This window comes from Anomaloglossus baeobatrachus, unplaced genomic scaffold (assembly GCF_048569485.1).
Source record: "Anomaloglossus baeobatrachus isolate aAnoBae1 unplaced genomic scaffold, aAnoBae1.hap1 Scaffold_3226, whole genome shotgun sequence".
In the NCBI taxonomy this organism is placed as follows: domain Eukaryota; kingdom Metazoa; phylum Chordata; class Amphibia; order Anura; family Aromobatidae; genus Anomaloglossus; species Anomaloglossus baeobatrachus.
Window position 1 is genome coordinate 1 of NW_027442619.1, and position 16,611 is coordinate 16,611.

The window sequence follows — 16,611 nt, forward strand, 5'->3', positions numbered from 1 at the left end:
GAAACTGGGTTAAGAAGGGGTGCACCGTTCCTGGAGGTACTGCAATACCAGGTCAATGCGTGGAGTGGACAGAGCAAGCTCTTTTTCCATCTCCCTGTTCTAAAAATCCATTTAATATATGGTCCCCAGATAGGGGACGTATCAGATATTAAACTGATAAGAACAGATACTACACTTGATCTTAGCCAAAAGGCCGAGAAGCGATAACCAGAATTGGTTTGGGCCTCGAGTGGCACCCTGGCCTATGCCGGACACATCTTAGGGAGAGAGAGCGAGAGGGAGACAAACCCACGCCTACACAAGACATTTTGTCACCCAAGCCAACCCTTGAAAAGGCTGCTTTGCAGAGCAAAAACAAGAAGAATGGTGCGTTTTGCAGCCGCCGCCCACTGCAATGAATCTGAATAACTCCTCCTTTAGGGCGCAAGCAACTCCCCTCCCCCTTGCAGTCTTTCCAATTCACGATACAAAAAGACGGACAGGACAGGTTGCCTGACTTTCCGTCACTGCCACCCTTTGCCATCCTTACCCGTAGAAAGCCCTTTCATCATCCCCAAACCCTAATCTTTTCCCTTTCCTTCCCAGCCCCCAAACCCTGCCCTCTGTACCTTTCTCACCACCCGCTTCCCTTCTCCTGTCATCCCCCTACCACCCGGGAAAAAAAGAGATTGCCCCCTCCTTCCACTAGCCCACCCTCCCACCCAAAGAACAACTTCTTCTGCGCAGCTTGTTTTCTAGGCAGCAGCGCTATTGTGATGTCATCGGGGGGCATTGTGACAAGCCGCCAGTGTTCCGTCTCTTCATGTTGTGCACTGTTCAAACCGAAAATACATCAACAGGCAGGCTACAGAAAAGCTTACTAACAAAGGTTAGAGAGGGGCTTTCTCAGAGGGCTTTTTACAGTTTGTCTATTCCCAATTAGCCGGTTTAGTATACTTAATGAAAGTACTAATTCTTTCATAGGCCGCCCATTCTTAGTATTTGACGTTCAGGTAACAACAGGTAACTTTATTTGGAGTGGAAGCAGAGAGATAACACCAGATGCCAATTGTAGATCCTCTCACACCTGTGGTCACTGCAGCATCTGACTCCACTTTGTCCAAAAGGGATCTATTCCATTCAATTACACATGATCTAGATTAGACTGACAACAAGATACTGCACGGGACATAGCAGAGTTGGTGAAGTTGAGTGGTGATGAGTTTGCTATTTGGATGAATAAAGCAAGTAAAAAGTGTGTTAGATAAAAATTCATTTCAATTCGCTAATCGGGCTAATATGAATCAGGTGAATCGAGTTCTGCTTTTGGAAACTGGGTTAAGAAGGGGTGCACCGTTCCTGGAGGTACTGCAATACCAGGTCAATGCGTGGAGTGGACAGAGCAAGCTCTTTTTCCATCTCCCTGTTCTAAAAATCCATTTAATATATGGTCCCCAGATAGGGGACGTATCAGATATTAAACTGATAAGAACAGATACTACACTTGATCTTAGCCAAAAGGCCGAGAAGCGATAACCAGAATTGGTTTGGGCCTCGAGTGGCACCCTGGCCTATGCCGGACACATCTTAGGGAGAGAGAGCGAGAGGGAGACAAACCCACGCCTACACAAGACATTTTGTCACCCAAGCCAACCCTTGAAAAGGCTGCTTTGCAGAGCAAAAACAAGAAGAATGGTGCGTTTTGCAGCCGCCGCCCACTGCAATGAATCTGAATAACTCCTCCTTTAGGGCGCAAGCAACTCCCCTCCCCCTTGCAGTCTTTCCAATTCACGATACAAAAAGACGGACAGGACAGGTTGCCTGACTTTCCGTCACTGCCACCCTTTGCCATCCTTACCCGTAGAAAGCCCTTTCATCATCCCCAAACCCTAATCTTTTCCCTTTCCTTCCCAGCCCCCAAACCCTGCCCTCTGTACCTTTCTCACCACCCGCTTCCCTTCTCCTGTCATCCCCCTACCACCCGGGAAAAAAAGAGATTGCCCCCTCCTTCCACTAGCCCACCCTCCCACCCAAAGAACAACTTCTTCTGCGCAGCTTGTTTTCTAGGCAGCAGCGCTATTGTGATGTCATCGGGGGGCATTGTGACAAGCCGCCAGTGTTCCGTCTCTTCATGTTGTGCACTGTTCAAACCGAAAATACATCAACAGGCAGGCTACAGAAAAGCTTACTAACAAAGGTTAGAGAGGGGCTTTCTCAGAGGGCTTTTTACAGTTTGTCTATTCCCAATTAGCCGGTTTAGTATACTTAATGAAAGTACTAATTCTTTCATAGGCCGCCCATTCTTAGTATTTGACGTTCAGGTAACAACAGGTAACTTTATTTGGAGTGGAAGCAGAGAGATAACACCAGATGCCAATTGTAGATCCTCTCACACCTGTGGTCACTGCAGCATCTGACTCCACTTTGTCCAAAAGGGATCTATTCCATTCAATTACACATGATCTAGATTAGACTGACAACAAGATACTGCACGGGACATAGCAGAGTTGGTGAAGTTGAGTGGTGATGAGTTTGCTATTTGGATGAATAAAGCAAGTAAAAAGTGTGTTAGATAAAAATTCATTTCAATTCGCTAATCGGGCTAATATGAATCAGGTGAATCGAGTTCTGCTTTTGGAAACTGGGTTAAGAAGGGGTGCACCGTTCCTGGAGGTACTGCAATACCAGGTCAATGCGTGGAGTGGACAGAGCAAGCTCTTTTTCCATCTCCCTGTTCTAAAAATCCATTTAATATATGGTCCCCAGATAGGGGACGTATCAGATATTAAACTGATAAGAACAGATACTACACTTGATCTTAGCCAAAAGGCCGAGAAGCGATAACCAGAATTGGTTTGGGCCTCGAGTGGCACCCTGGCCTATGCCGGACACATCTTAGGGAGAGAGAGCGAGAGGGAGACAAACCCACGCCTACACAAGACATTTTGTCACCCAAGCCAACCCTTGAAAAGGCTGCTTTGCAGAGCAAAAACAAGAAGAATGGTGCGTTTTGCAGCCGCCGCCCACTGCAATGAATCTGAATAACTCCTCCTTTAGGGCGCAAGCAACTCCCCTCCCCCTTGCAGTCTTTCCAATTCACGATACAAAAAGACGGACAGGACAGGTTGCCTGACTTTCCGTCACTGCCACCCTTTGCCATCCTTACCCGTAGAAAGCCCTTTCATCATCCCCAAACCCTAATCTTTTCCCTTTCCTTCCCAGCCCCCAAACCCTGCCCTCTGTACCTTTCTCACCACCCGCTTCCCTTCTCCTGTCATCCCCCTACCACCCGGGAAAAAAAGAGATTGCCCCCTCCTTCCACTAGCCCACCCTCCCACCCAAAGAACAACTTCTTCTGCGCAGCTTGTTTTCTAGGCAGCAGCGCTATTGTGATGTCATCGGGGGGCATTGTGACAAGCCGCCAGTGTTCCGTCTCTTCATGTTGTGCACTGTTCAAACCGAAAATACATCAACAGGCAGGCTACAGAAAAGCTTACTAACAAAGGTTAGAGAGGGGCTTTCTCAGAGGGCTTTTTACAGTTTGTCTATTCCCAATTAGCCGGTTTAGTATACTTAATGAAAGTACTAATTCTTTCATAGGCCGCCCATTCTTAGTATTTGACGTTCAGGTAACAACAGGTAACTTTATTTGGAGTGGAAGCAGAGAGATAACACCAGATGCCAATTGTAGATCCTCTCACACCTGTGGTCACTGCAGCATCTGACTCCACTTTGTCCAAAAGGGATCTATTCCATTCAATTACACATGATCTAGATTAGACTGACAACAAGATACTGCACGGGACATAGCAGAGTTGGTGAAGTTGAGTGGTGATGAGTTTGCTATTTGGATGAATAAAGCAAGTAAAAAGTGTGTTAGATAAAAATTCATTTCAATTCGCTAATCGGGCTAATATGAATCAGGTGAATCGAGTTCTGCTTTTGGAAACTGGGTTAAGAAGGGGTGCACCGTTCCTGGAGGTACTGCAATACCAGGTCAATGCGTGGAGTGGACAGAGCAAGCTCTTTTTCCATCTCCCTGTTCTAAAAATCCATTTAATATATGGTCCCCAGATAGGGGACGTATCAGATATTAAACTGATAAGAACAGATACTACACTTGATCTTAGCCAAAAGGCCGAGAAGCGATAACCAGAATTGGTTTGGGCCTCGAGTGGCACCCTGGCCTATGCCGGACACATCTTAGGGAGAGAGATCGAGAGGGAGACAAACCCACGCCTACACAAGACATTTTGTCACCCAAGCCAACCCTTGAAAAGGCTGCTTTGCAGAGCAAAAACAAGAAGAATGGTGCGTTTTGCAGCCGCCGCCCACTGCAATGAATCTGAATAACTCTTCCTTTAGGGCGCAAGCAACTCCCCTCCCCCTTGCAGTCTTTCCAATTCACGATACAAAAAGACGGACAGGACAGGTTGCCTGACTTTCCGTCACTGCCACCCTTTGCCATCCTTACCCGTAGAAAGCCCTTTCATCATCCCCAAACCCTAATCTTTTCCCTTTCCTTCCCAGCCCCCAAACCCTGCCCTCTGTACCTTTCTCACCACCCGCTTCCCTTCTCCTGTCATCCCCCTACCACCCGGGAAAAAAAGAGATTGCCCCCTCCTTCCACTAGCCCACCCTCCCACCCAAAGAACAACTTCTTCTGCGCAGCTTGTTTTCTAGGCAGCAGCGCTATTGTGATGTCATCGGGGGGCATTGTGACAAGCCGCCAGTGTTCCGTCTCTTCATGTTGTGCACTGTTCAAACCGAAAATACATCAACAGGCAGGCTACAGAAAAGCTTACTAACAAAGGTTAGAGAGGGGCTTTCTCAGAGGGCTTTTTACAGTTTGTCTATTCCCAATTAGCCGGTTTAGTATACTTAATGAAAGTACTAATTCTTTCATAGGCCGCCCATTCTTAGTATTTGACGTTCAGGTAACAACAGGTAACTTTATTTGGAGTGGAAGCAGAGAGATAACACCAGATGCCAATTGTAGATCCTCTCACACCTGTGGTCACTGCAGCATCTGACTCCACTTTGTCCAAAAGGGATCTATTCCATTCAATTACACATGATCTAGATTAGACTGACAACAAGATACTGCACGGGACATAGCAGAGTTGGTGAAGTTGAGTGGTGATGAGTTTGCTATTTGGATGAATAAAGCAAGTAAAAAGTGTGTTAGATAAAAATTCATTTCAATTCGCTAATCGGGCTAATATGAATCAGGTGAATCGAGTTCTGCTTTTGGAAACTGGGTTAAGAAGGGGTGCACCGTTCCTGGAGGTACTGCAATACCAGGTCAATGCGTGGAGTGGACAGAGCAAGCTCTTTTTCCATCTCCCTGTTCTAAAAATCCATTTAATATATGGTCCCCAGATAGGGGACGTATCAGATATTAAACTGATAAGAACAGATACTACACTTGATCTTAGCCAAAAGGCCGAGAAGCGATAACCAGAATTGGTTTGGGCCTCGAGTGGCACCCTGGCCTATGCCGGACACATCTTAGGGAGAGAGAGCGAGAGGGAGACAAACCCACGCCTACACAAGACATTTTGTCACCCAAGCCAACCCTTGAAAAGGCTGCTTTGCAGAGCAAAAACAAGAAGAATGGTGCGTTTTGCAGCCGCCGCCCACTGCAATGAATCTGAATAACTCCTCCTTTAGGGCGCAAGCAACTCCCCTCCCCCTTGCAGTCTTTCCAATTCACGATACAAAAAGACGGACAGGACAGGTTGCCTGACTTTCCGTCACTGCCACCCTTTGCCATCCTTACCCGTAGAAAGCCCTTTCATCATCCCCAAACCCTAATCTTTTCCCTTTCCTTCCCAGCCCCCAAACCCTGCCCTCTGTACCTTTCTCACCACCCGCTTCCCTTCTCCTGTCATCCCCCTACCACCCGGGAAAAAAAGAGATTGCCCCCTCCTTCCACTAGCCCACCCTCCCACCCAAAGAACAACTTCTTCTGCGCAGCTTGTTTTCTAGGCAGCAGCGCTATTGTGATGTCATCGGGGGGCATTGTGACAAGCCGCCAGTGTTCCGTCTCTTCATGTTGTGCACTGTTCAAACCGAAAATACATCAACAGGCAGGCTACAGAAAAGCTTACTAACAAAGGTTAGAGAGGGGCTTTCTCAGAGGGCTTTTTACAGTTTGTCTATTCCCAATTAGCCGGTTTAGTATACTTAATGAAAGTACTAATTCTTTCATAGGCCGCCCATTCTTAGTATTTGACGTTCAGGTAACAACAGGTAACTTTATTTGGAGTGGAAGCAGAGAGATAACACCAGATGCCAATTGTAGATCCTCTCACACCTGTGGTCACTGCAGCATCTGACTCCACTTTGTCCAAAAGGGATCTATTCCATTCAATTACACATGATCTAGATTAGACTGACAACAAGATACTGCACGGGACATAGCAGAGTTGGTGAAGTTGAGTGGTGATGAGTTTGCTATTTGGATGAATAAAGCAAGTAAAAAGTGTGTTAGATAAAAATTCATTTCAATTCGCTAATCGGGCTAATATGAATCAGGTGAATCGAGTTCTGCTTTTGGAAACTGGGTTAAGAAGGGGTGCACCGTTCCTGGAGGTACTGCAATACCAGGTCAATGCGTGGAGTGGACAGAGCAAGCTCTTTTTCCATCTCCCTGTTCTAAAAATCCATTTAATATATGGTCCCCAGATAGGGGACGTATCAGATATTAAACTGATAAGAACAGATACTACACTTGATCTTAGCCAAAAGGCCGAGAAGCGATAACCAGAATTGGTTTGGGCCTCGAGTGGCACCCTGGCCTATGCCGGACACATCTTAGGGAGAGAGAGCGAGAGGGAGACAAACCCACGCCTACACAAGACATTTTGTCACCCAAGCCAACCCTTGAAAAGGCTGCTTTGCAGAGCAAAAACAAGAAGAATGGTGCATTTTGCAGCCGCCGCCCACTGCAATGAATCTGAATAACTCCTCCTTTAGGGCGCAAGCAACTCCCCTCCCCCTTGCAGTCTTTCCAATTCACGATACAAAAAGACGGACAGGACAGGTTGCCTGACTTTCCGTCACTGCCACCCTTTGCCATCCTTACCCGTAGAAAGCCCTTTCATCATCCCCAAACCCTAATCTTTTCCCTTTCCTTCCCAGCCCCCAAACCCTGCCCTCTGTACCTTTCTCACCACCCGCTTCCCTTCTCCTGTCATCCCCCTACCACCCGGGAAAAAAAGAGATTGCCCCCTCCTTCCACTAGCCCACCCTCCCACCCAAAGAACAACTTCTTCTGCGCAGCTTGTTTTCTAGGCAGCAGCGCTATTGTGATGTCATCGGGGGGCATTGTGACAAGCCGCCAGTGTTCCGTCTCTTCATGTTGTGCACTGTTCAAACCGAAAATACATCAACAGGCAGGCTACAGAAAAGCTTACTAACAAAGGTTAGAGAGGGGCTTTCTCAGAGGGCTTTTTACAGTTTGTCTATTCCCAATTAGCCGGTTTAGTATACTTAATGAAAGTACTAATTCTTTCATAGGCCGCCCATTCTTAGTATTTGACGTTCAGGTAACAACAGGTAACTTTATTTGGAGTGGAAGCAGAGAGATAACACCAGATGCCAATTGTAGATCCTCTCACACCTGTGGTCACTGCAGCATCTGACTCCACTTTGTCCAAAAGGGATCTATTCCATTCAATTACACATGATCTAGATTAGACTGACAACAAGATACTGCACGGGACATAGCAGAGTTGGTGAAGTTGAGTGGTGATGAGTTTGCTATTTGGATGAATAAAGCAAGTAAAAAGTGTGTTAGATAAAAATTCATTTCAATTCGCTAATCGGGCTAATATGAATCAGGTGAATCGAGTTCTGCTTTTGGAAACTGGGTTAAGAAGGGGTGCACCGTTCCTGGAGGTACTGCAATACCAGGTCAATGCGTGGAGTGGACAGAGCAAGCTCTTTTTCCATCTCCCTGTTCTAAAAATCCATTTAATATATGGTCCCCAGATAGGGGACGTATCAGATATTAAACTGATAAGAACAGATACTACACTTGATCTTAGCCAAAAGGCCGAGAAGCGATAACCAGAATTGGTTTGGGCCTCGAGTGGCACCCTGGCCTATGCCGGACACATCTTAGGGAGAGAGAGCGAGAGGGAGACAAACCCACGCCTACACAAGACATTTTGTCACCCAAGCCAACCCTTGAAAAGGCTGCTTTGCAGAGCAAAAACAAGAAGAATGGTGCGTTTTGCAGCCGCCGCCCACTGCAATGAATCTGAATAACTCCTCCTTTAGGGCGCAAGCAACTCCCCTCCCCCTTGCAGTCTTTCCAATTCACGATACAAAAAGACGGACAGGACAGGTTGCCTGACTTTCCGTCACTGCCACCCTTTGCCATCCTTACCCGTAGAAAGCCCTTTCATCATCCCCAAACCCTAATCTTTTCCCTTTCCTTCCCAGCCCCCAAACCCTGCCCTCTGTACCTTTCTCACCACCCGCTTCCCTTCTCCTGTCATCCCCCTACCACCCGGGAAAAAAAGAGATTGCCCCCTCCTTCCACTAGCCCACCCTCCCACCCAAAGAACAACTTCTTCTGCGCAGCTTGTTTTCTAGGCAGCAGCGCTATTGTGATGTCATCGGGGGGCATTGTGACAAGCCGCCAGTGTTCCGTCTCTTCATGTTGTGCACTGTTCAAACCGAAAATACATCAACAGGCAGGCTACAGAAAAGCTTACTAACAAAGGTTAGAGAGGGGCTTTCTCAGAGGGCTTTTTACAGTTTGTCTATTCCCAATTAGCCGGTTTAGTATACTTAATGAAAGTACTAATTCTTTCATAGGCCGCCCATTCTTAGTATTTGACGTTCAGGTAACAACAGGTAACTTTATTTGGAGTGGAAGCAGAGAGATAACACCAGATGCCAATTGTAGATCCTCTCACACCTGTGGTCACTGCAGCATCTGACTCCACTTTGTCCAAAAGGGATCTATTCCATTCAATTACACATGATCTAGATTAGACTGACAACAAGATACTGCACGGGACATAGCAGAGTTGGTGAAGTTGAGTGGTGATGAGTTTGCTATTTGGATGAATAAAGCAAGTAAAAAGTGTGTTAGATAAAAATTCATTTCAATTCGCTAATCGGGCTAATATGAATCAGGTGAATCGAGTTCTGCTTTTGGAAACTGGGTTAAGAAGGGGTGCACCGTTCCTGGAGGTACTGCAATACCAGGTCAATGCGTGGAGTGGACAGAGCAAGCTCTTTTTCCATCTCCCTGTTCTAAAAATCCATTTAATATATGGTCCCCAGATAGGGGACGTATCAGATATTAAACTGATAAGAACAGATACTACACTTGATCTTAGCCAAAAGGCCGAGAAGCGATAACCAGAATTGGTTTGGGCCTCGAGTGGCACCCTGGCCTATGCCGGACACATCTTAGGGAGAGAGAGCGAGAGGGAGACAAACCCACGCCTACACAAGACATTTTGTCACCCAAGCCAACCCTTGAAAAGGCTGCTTTGCAGAGCAAAAACAAGAAGAATGGTGCGTTTTGCAGCCGCCGCCCACTGCAATGAATCTGAATAACTCCTCCTTTAGGGCGCAAGCAACTCCCCTCCCCCTTGCAGTCTTTCCAATTCACGATACAAAAAGACGGACAGGACAGGTTGCCTGACTTTCCGTCACTGCCACCCTTTGCCATCCTTACCCGTAGAAAGCCCTTTCATCATCCCCAAACCCTAATCTTTTCCCTTTCCTTCCCAGCCCCCAAACCCTGCCCTCTGTACCTTTCTCACCACCCGCTTCCCTTCTCCTGTCATCCCCCTACCACCCGGGAAAAAAAGAGATTGCCCCCTCCTTCCACTAGCCCACCCTCCCACCCAAAGAACAACTTCTTCTGCGCAGCTTGTTTTCTAGGCAGCAGCGCTATTGTGATGTCATCGGGGGGCATTGTGACAAGCCGCCAGTGTTCCGTCTCTTCATGTTGTGCACTGTTCAAACCGAAAATACATCAACAGGCAGGCTACAGAAAAGCTTACTAACAAAGGTTAGAGAGGGGCTTTCTCAGAGGGCTTTTTACAGTTTGTCTATTCCCAATTAGCCGGTTTAGTATACTTAATGAAAGTACTAATTCTTTCATAGGCCGCCCATTCTTAGTATTTGACGTTCAGGTAACAACAGGTAACTTTATTTGGAGTGGAAGCAGAGAGATAACACCAGATGCCAATTGTAGATCCTCTCACACCTGTGGTCACTGCAGCATCTGACTCCACTTTGTCCAAAAGGGATCTATTCCATTCAATTACACATGATCTAGATTAGACTGACAACAAGATACTGCACGGGACATAGCAGAGTTGGTGAAGTTGAGTGGTGATGAGTTTGCTATTTGGATGAATAAAGCAAGTAAAAAGTGTGTTAGATAAAAATTCATTTCAATTCGCTAATCGGGCTAATATGAATCAGGTGAATCGAGTTCTGCTTTTGGAAACTGGGTTAAGAAGGGGTGCACCGTTCCTGGAGGTACTGCAATACCAGGTCAATGCGTGGAGTGGACAGAGCAAGCTCTTTTTCCATCTCCCTGTTCTAAAAATCCATTTAATATATGGTCCCCAGATAGGGGACGTATCAGATATTAAACTGATAAGAACAGATACTACACTTGATCTTAGCCAAAAGGCCGAGAAGCGATAACCAGAATTGGTTTGGGCCTCGAGTGGCACCCTGGCCTATGCCGGACACATCTTAGGGAGAGAGAGCGAGAGGGAGACAAACCCACGCCTACACAAGACATTTTGTCACCCAAGCCAACCCTTGAAAAGGCTGCTTTGCAGAGCAAAAACAAGAAGAATGGTGCGTTTTGCAGCCGCCGCCCACTGCCATGAATCTGAATAACTCCTCCTTTAGGGCGCAAGCAACTCCCCTCCCCCTTGCAGTCTTTCCAATTCACGATACAAAAAGACGGACAGGACAGGTTGCCTGACTTTCCGTCACTGCCACCCTTTGCCATCCTTACCCGTAGAAAGCCCTTTCATCATCCCCAAACCCTAATCTTTTCCCTTTCCTTCCCAGCCCCCAAACCCTGCCCTCTGTACCTTTCTCACCACCCGCTTCCCTTCTCCTGTCATCCCCCTACCACCCGGGAAAAAAAGAGATTGCCCCCTCCTTCCACTAGCCCACCCTCCCACCCAAAGAACAACTTCTTCTGCGCAGCTTGTTTTCTAGGCAGCAGCGCTATTGTGATGTCATCGGGGGGCATTGTGACAAGCCGCCAGTGTTCCGTCTCTTCATGTTGTGCACTGTTCAAACCGAAAATACATCAACAGGCAGGCTACAGAAAAGCTTACTAACAAAGGTTAGAGAGGGGCTTTCTCAGAGGGCTTTTTACAGTTTGTCTATTCCCAATTAGCCGGTTTAGTATACTTAATGAAAGTACTAATTCTTTCATAGGCCGCCCATTCTTAGTATTTGACGTTCAGGTAACAACAGGTAACTTTATTTGGAGTGGAAGCAGAGAGATAACACCAGATGCCAATTGTAGATCCTCTCACACCTGTGGTCACTGCAGCATCTGACTCCACTTTGTCCAAAAGGGATCTATTCCATTCAATTACACATGATCTAGATTAGACTGACAACAAGATACTGCACGGGACATAGCAGAGTTGGTGAAGTTGAGTGGTGATGAGTTTGCTATTTGGATGAATAAAGCAAGTAAAAAGTGTGTTAGATAAAAATTCATTTCAATTCGCTAATCGGGCTAATATGAATCAGGTGAATCGAGTTCTGCTTTTGGAAACTGGGTTAAGAAGGGGTGCACCGTTCCTGGAGGTACTGCAATACCAGGTCAATGCGTGGAGTGGACAGAGCAAGCTCTTTTTCCATCTCCCTGTTCTAAAAATCCATTTAATATATGGTCCCCAGATAGGGGACGTATCAGATATTAAACTGATAAGAACAGATACTACACTTGATCTTAGCCAAAAGGCCGAGAAGCGATAACCAGAATTGGTTTGGGCCTCGAGTGGCACCCTGGCCTATGCCGGACACATCTTAGGGAGAGAGAGCGAGAGGGAGACAAACCCACGCCTACACAAGACATTTTGTCACCCAAGCCAACCCTTGAAAAGGCTGCTTTGCAGAGCAAAAACAAGAAGAATGGTGCGTTTTGCAGCCGCCGCCCACTGCAATGAATCTGAATAACTCCTCCTTTAGGGCGCAAGCAACTCCCCTCCCCCTTGCAGTCTTTCCAATTCACGATACAAAAAGACGGACAGGACAGGTTGCCTGACTTTCCGTCACTGCCACCCTTTGCCATCCTTACCCGTAGAAAGCCCTTTCATCATCCCCAAACCCTAATCTTTTCCCTTTCCTTCCCAGCCCCCAAACCCTGCCCTCTGTACCTTTCTCACCACCCGCTTCCCTTCTCCTGTCATCCCCCTACCACCCGGGAAAAAAAGAGATTGCCCCCTCCTTCCACTAGCCCACCCTCCCACCCAAAGAACAACTTCTTCTGCGCAGCTTGTTTTCTAGGCAGCAGCGCTATTGTGATGTCATCGGGGGGCATTGTGACAAGCCGCCAGTGTTCCGTCTCTTCATGTTGTGCACTGTTCAAACCGAAAATACATCAACAGGCAGGCTACAGAAAAGCTTACTAACAAAGGTTAGAGAGGGGCTTTCTCAGAGGGCTTTTTACAGTTTGTCTATTCCCAATTAGCCGGTTTAGTATACTTAATGAAAGTACTAATTCTTTCATAGGCCGCCCATTCTTAGTATTTGACGTTCAGGTAACAACAGGTAACTTTATTTGGAGTGGAAGCAGAGAGATAACACCAGATGCCAATTGTAGATCCTCTCACACCTGTGGTCACTGCAGCATCTGACTCCACTTTGTCCAAAAGGGATCTATTCCATTCAATTACACATGATCTAGATTAGACTGACAACAAGATACTGCACGGGACATAGCAGAGTTGGTGAAGTTGAGTGGTGATGAGTTTGCTATTTGGATGAATAAAGCAAGTAAAAAGTGTGTTAGATAAAAATTCATTTCAATTCGCTAATCGGGCTAATATGAATCAGGTGAATCGAGTTCTGCTTTTGGAAACTGGGTTAAGAAGGGGTGCACCGTTCCTGGAGGTACTGCAATACCAGGTCAATGCGTGGAGTGGACAGAGCAAGCTCTTTTTCCATCTCCCTGTTCTAAAAATCCATTTAATATATGGTCCCCAGATAGGGGACGTATCAGATATTAAACTGATAAGAACAGATACTACACTTGATCTTAGCCAAAAGGCCGAGAAGCGATAACCAGAATTGGTTTGGGCCTCGAGTGGCACCCTGGCCTATGCCGGACACATCTTAGGGAGAGAGAGCGAGAGGGAGACAAACCCACGCCTACACAAGACATTTTGTCACCCAAGCCAACCCTTGAAAAGGCTGCTTTGCAGAGCAAAAACAAGAAGAATGGTGCGTTTTGCAGCCGCCGCCCACTGCAATGAATCTGAATAACTCCTCCTTTAGGGCGCAAGCAACTCCCCTCCCCCTTGCAGTCTTTCCAATTCACGATACAAAAAGACGGACAGGACAGGTTGCCTGACTTTCCGTCACTGCCACCCTTTGCCATCCTTACCCGTAGAAAGCCCTTTCATCATCCCCAAACCCTAATCTTTTCCCTTTCCTTCCCAGCCCCCAAACCCTGCCCTCTGTACCTTTCTCACCACCCGCTTCCCTTCTCCTGTCATCCCCCTACCACCCGGGAAAAAAAGAGATTGCCCCCTCCTTCCACTAGCCCACCCTCCCACCCAAAGAACAACTTCTTCTGCGCAGCTTGTTTTCTAGGCAGCAGCGCTATTGTGATGTCATCGGGGGGCATTGTGACAAGCCGCCAGTGTTCCGTCTCTTCATGTTGTGCACTGTTGAAACCGAAAATACATCAACAGGCAGGCTACAGAAAAGCTTACTAACAAAGGTTAGAGAGGGGCTTTCTCAGAGGGCTTTTTACAGTTTGTCTATTCCCAATTAGCCGGTTTAGTATACTTAATGAAAGTACTAATTCTTTCATAGGCCGCCCATTCTTAGTATTTGACGTTCAGGTAACAACAGGTAACTTTATTTGGAGTGGAAGCAGAGAGATAACACCAGATGCCAATTGTAGATCCTCTCACACCTGTGGTCACTGCAGCATCTGACTCCACTTTGTCCAAAAGGGATCTATTCCATTCAATTACACATGATCTAGATTAGACTGACAACAAGATACTGCACGGGACATAGCAGAGTTGGTGAAGTTGAGTGGTGATGAGTTTGCTATTTGGATGAATAAAGCAAGTAAAAAGTGTGTTAGATAAAAATTCATTTCAATTCGCTAATCGGGCTAATATGAATCAGGTGAATCGAGTTCTGCTTTTGGAAACTGGGTTAAGAAGGGGTGCACCGTTCCTGGAGGTACTGCAATACCAGGTCAATGCGTGGAGTGGACAGAGCAAGCTCTTTTTCCATCTCCCTGTTCTAAAAATCCATTTAATATATGGTCCCCAGATAGGGGACGTATCAGATATTAAACTGATAAGAACAGATACTACACTTGATCTTAGCCAAAAGGCCGAGAAGCGATAACCAGAATTGGTTTGGGCCTCGAGTGGCACCCTGGCCTATGCCGGACACATCTTAGGGAGAGAGAGCGAGAGGGAGACAAACCCACGCCTACACAAGACATTTTGTCACCCAAGCCAACCCTTGAAAAGGCTGCTTTGCAGAGCAAAAACAAGAAGAATGGTGCGTTTTGCAGCCGCCGCCCACTGCAATGAATCTGAATAACTCCTCCTTTAGGGCGCAAGCAACTCCCCTCCCCCTTGCAGTCTTTCCAATTCACGATACAAAAAGACGGACAGGACAGGTTGCCTGACTTTCCGTCACTGCCACCCTTTGCCATCCTTACCCGTAGAAAGCCCTTTCATCATCCCCAAACCCTAATCTTTTCCCTTTCCTTCCCAGCCCCCAAACCCTGCCCTCTGTACCTTTCTCACCACCCGCTTCCCTTCTCCTGTCATCCCCCTACCACCCGGGAAAAAAAGAGATTGCCCCCTCCTTCCACTAGCCCACCCTCCCACCCAAAGAACAACTTCTTCTGCGCAGCTTGTTTTCTAGGCAGCAGCGCTATTGTGATGTCATCGGGGGGCATTGTGACAAGCCGCCAGTGTTCCGTCTCTTCATGTTGTGCACTGTTCAAACCGAAAATACATCAACAGGCAGGCTACAGAAAAGCTTACTAACAAAGGTTAGAGAGGGGCTTTCTCAGAGGGCTTTTTACAGTTTGTCTATTCCCAATTAGCCGGTTTAGTATACTTAATGAAAGTACTAATTCTTTCATAGGCCGCCCATTCTTAGTATTTGACGTTCAGGTAACAACAGGTAACTTTATTTGGAGTGGAAGCAGAGAGATAACACCAGATGCCAATTGTAGATCCTCTCACACCTGTGGTCACTGCAGCATCTGACTCCACTTTGTCCAAAAGGGATCTATTCCATTCAATTACACATGATCTAGATTAGACTGACAACAAGATACTGCACGGGACATAGCAGAGTTGGTGAAGTTGAGTGGTGATGAGTTTGCTATTTGGATGAATAAAGCAAGTAAAAAGTGTGTTAGATAAAAATTCATTTCAATTCGCTAATCGGGCTAATATGAATCAGGTGAATCGAGTTCTGCTTTTGGAAACTGGGTTAAGAAGGGGTGCACCGTTCCTGGAGGTACTGCAATACCAGGTCAATGCGTGGAGTGGACAGAGCAAGCTCTTTTTCCATCTCCCTGTTCTAAAAATCCATTTAATATATGGTCCCCAGATAGGGGACGTATCAGATATTAAACTGATAAGAACAGATACTACACTTGATCTTAGCCAAAAGGCCGAGAAGCGATAACCAGAATTGGTTTGGGCCTCGAGTGGCACCCTGGCCTATGCCGGACACATCTTAGGGAGAGAGAGTGAGAGGGAGACAAACCCACGCCTACACAAGACATTTTGTCACCCAAGCCAACCCTTGAAAAGGCTGCTTTGCAGAGCAAAAACAAGAAGAATGGTGCGTTTTGCAGCCGCCGCCCACTGCAATGAATCTGAATAACTCCTCCTTTAGGGCGCAAGCAACTCCCCTCCCCCTTGCAGTCTTTCCAATTCACGATACAAAAAGACGGACAGGACAGGTTGCCTGACTTTCCGTCACTGCCACCCTTTGCCATCCTTACCCGTAGAAAGCCCTTTCATCATCCCCAAACCCTAATCTTTTCCCTTTCCTTCCCAGCCCCCAAACCCTGCCCTCTGTACCTTTCTCACCACCCGCTTCCCTTCTCCTGTCATCCCCCTACCACCCGGGAAAAAAAGAGATTGCCCCCTCCTTCCACTAGCCCACCCTCCCACCCAAAGAACAACTTCTTCTGCGCAGCTTGTTTTCTAGGCAGCAGCGCTATTGTGATGTCATCGGGGGGCATTGTGACAAGCCGCCAGTGTTCCGTCTCTTCATGTTGTGCACTGTTCAAACCGAAAATACATCAACAGGCAGGCTACAGAAAAGCTTACTAACAAAGGTTAGAGAGGGGCTTTCTCAGAGGGCTTTTTACAGTTTGTCTATTCC

The 16,611-nt window shown here is 46.9% G+C and overlaps 13 non-coding genes across 13 annotated transcripts; all 13 read right to left on the reverse strand.

Annotated features, from left to right (window-relative positions):
* Nucleotides 1–14: 14 nt before the first annotated feature.
* On the reverse strand, nucleotides 15–205 carry LOC142269817 (U2 spliceosomal RNA). Its single transcript, XR_012735220.1, has one exon. It is a non-coding gene; the product is annotated as a U2 spliceosomal RNA (small nuclear RNA).
* A 1,117-nt stretch (nucleotides 206–1,322) lies between these two features.
* LOC142269851 (U2 spliceosomal RNA) lies at nucleotides 1,323–1,513 on the reverse strand. The gene has a single exon (XR_012735247.1). It is a non-coding gene; the product is annotated as a U2 spliceosomal RNA (small nuclear RNA).
* A 1,117-nt stretch (nucleotides 1,514–2,630) lies between these two features.
* Nucleotides 2,631–2,821, reverse strand: LOC142269863 (U2 spliceosomal RNA). Its single transcript, XR_012735258.1, has one exon. It is a non-coding gene; the product is annotated as a U2 spliceosomal RNA (small nuclear RNA).
* Nucleotides 2,822–3,938: 1,117 nt separating this feature from the next.
* On the reverse strand, nucleotides 3,939–4,129 carry LOC142269875 (U2 spliceosomal RNA). The gene has a single exon (XR_012735269.1). It is a non-coding gene; the product is annotated as a U2 spliceosomal RNA (small nuclear RNA).
* Nucleotides 4,130–5,246: 1,117 nt separating this feature from the next.
* On the reverse strand, nucleotides 5,247–5,437 carry LOC142269887 (U2 spliceosomal RNA). The gene has a single exon (XR_012735280.1). It is a non-coding gene; the product is annotated as a U2 spliceosomal RNA (small nuclear RNA).
* Nucleotides 5,438–6,554: 1,117 nt separating this feature from the next.
* On the reverse strand, nucleotides 6,555–6,745 carry LOC142269823 (U2 spliceosomal RNA). The gene has a single exon (XR_012735226.1). It is a non-coding gene; the product is annotated as a U2 spliceosomal RNA (small nuclear RNA).
* A 1,117-nt stretch (nucleotides 6,746–7,862) lies between these two features.
* Nucleotides 7,863–8,053, reverse strand: LOC142269835 (U2 spliceosomal RNA). The gene has a single exon (XR_012735237.1). It is a non-coding gene; the product is annotated as a U2 spliceosomal RNA (small nuclear RNA).
* Nucleotides 8,054–9,170: 1,117 nt separating this feature from the next.
* LOC142269842 (U2 spliceosomal RNA) lies at nucleotides 9,171–9,361 on the reverse strand. Its single transcript, XR_012735239.1, has one exon. It is a non-coding gene; the product is annotated as a U2 spliceosomal RNA (small nuclear RNA).
* Nucleotides 9,362–10,478: 1,117 nt separating this feature from the next.
* Nucleotides 10,479–10,669, reverse strand: LOC142269843 (U2 spliceosomal RNA). The gene has a single exon (XR_012735240.1). It is a non-coding gene; the product is annotated as a U2 spliceosomal RNA (small nuclear RNA).
* A 1,117-nt stretch (nucleotides 10,670–11,786) lies between these two features.
* LOC142269844 (U2 spliceosomal RNA) lies at nucleotides 11,787–11,977 on the reverse strand. Its single transcript, XR_012735241.1, has one exon. It is a non-coding gene; the product is annotated as a U2 spliceosomal RNA (small nuclear RNA).
* Nucleotides 11,978–13,094: 1,117 nt separating this feature from the next.
* LOC142269845 (U2 spliceosomal RNA) lies at nucleotides 13,095–13,285 on the reverse strand. The gene has a single exon (XR_012735242.1). It is a non-coding gene; the product is annotated as a U2 spliceosomal RNA (small nuclear RNA).
* A 1,117-nt stretch (nucleotides 13,286–14,402) lies between these two features.
* LOC142269846 (U2 spliceosomal RNA) lies at nucleotides 14,403–14,593 on the reverse strand. Its single transcript, XR_012735243.1, has one exon. It is a non-coding gene; the product is annotated as a U2 spliceosomal RNA (small nuclear RNA).
* A 1,117-nt stretch (nucleotides 14,594–15,710) lies between these two features.
* Nucleotides 15,711–15,901, reverse strand: LOC142269847 (U2 spliceosomal RNA). The gene has a single exon (XR_012735244.1). It is a non-coding gene; the product is annotated as a U2 spliceosomal RNA (small nuclear RNA).
* Between the last annotated feature and the right edge of the window lie 710 nt (nucleotides 15,902–16,611).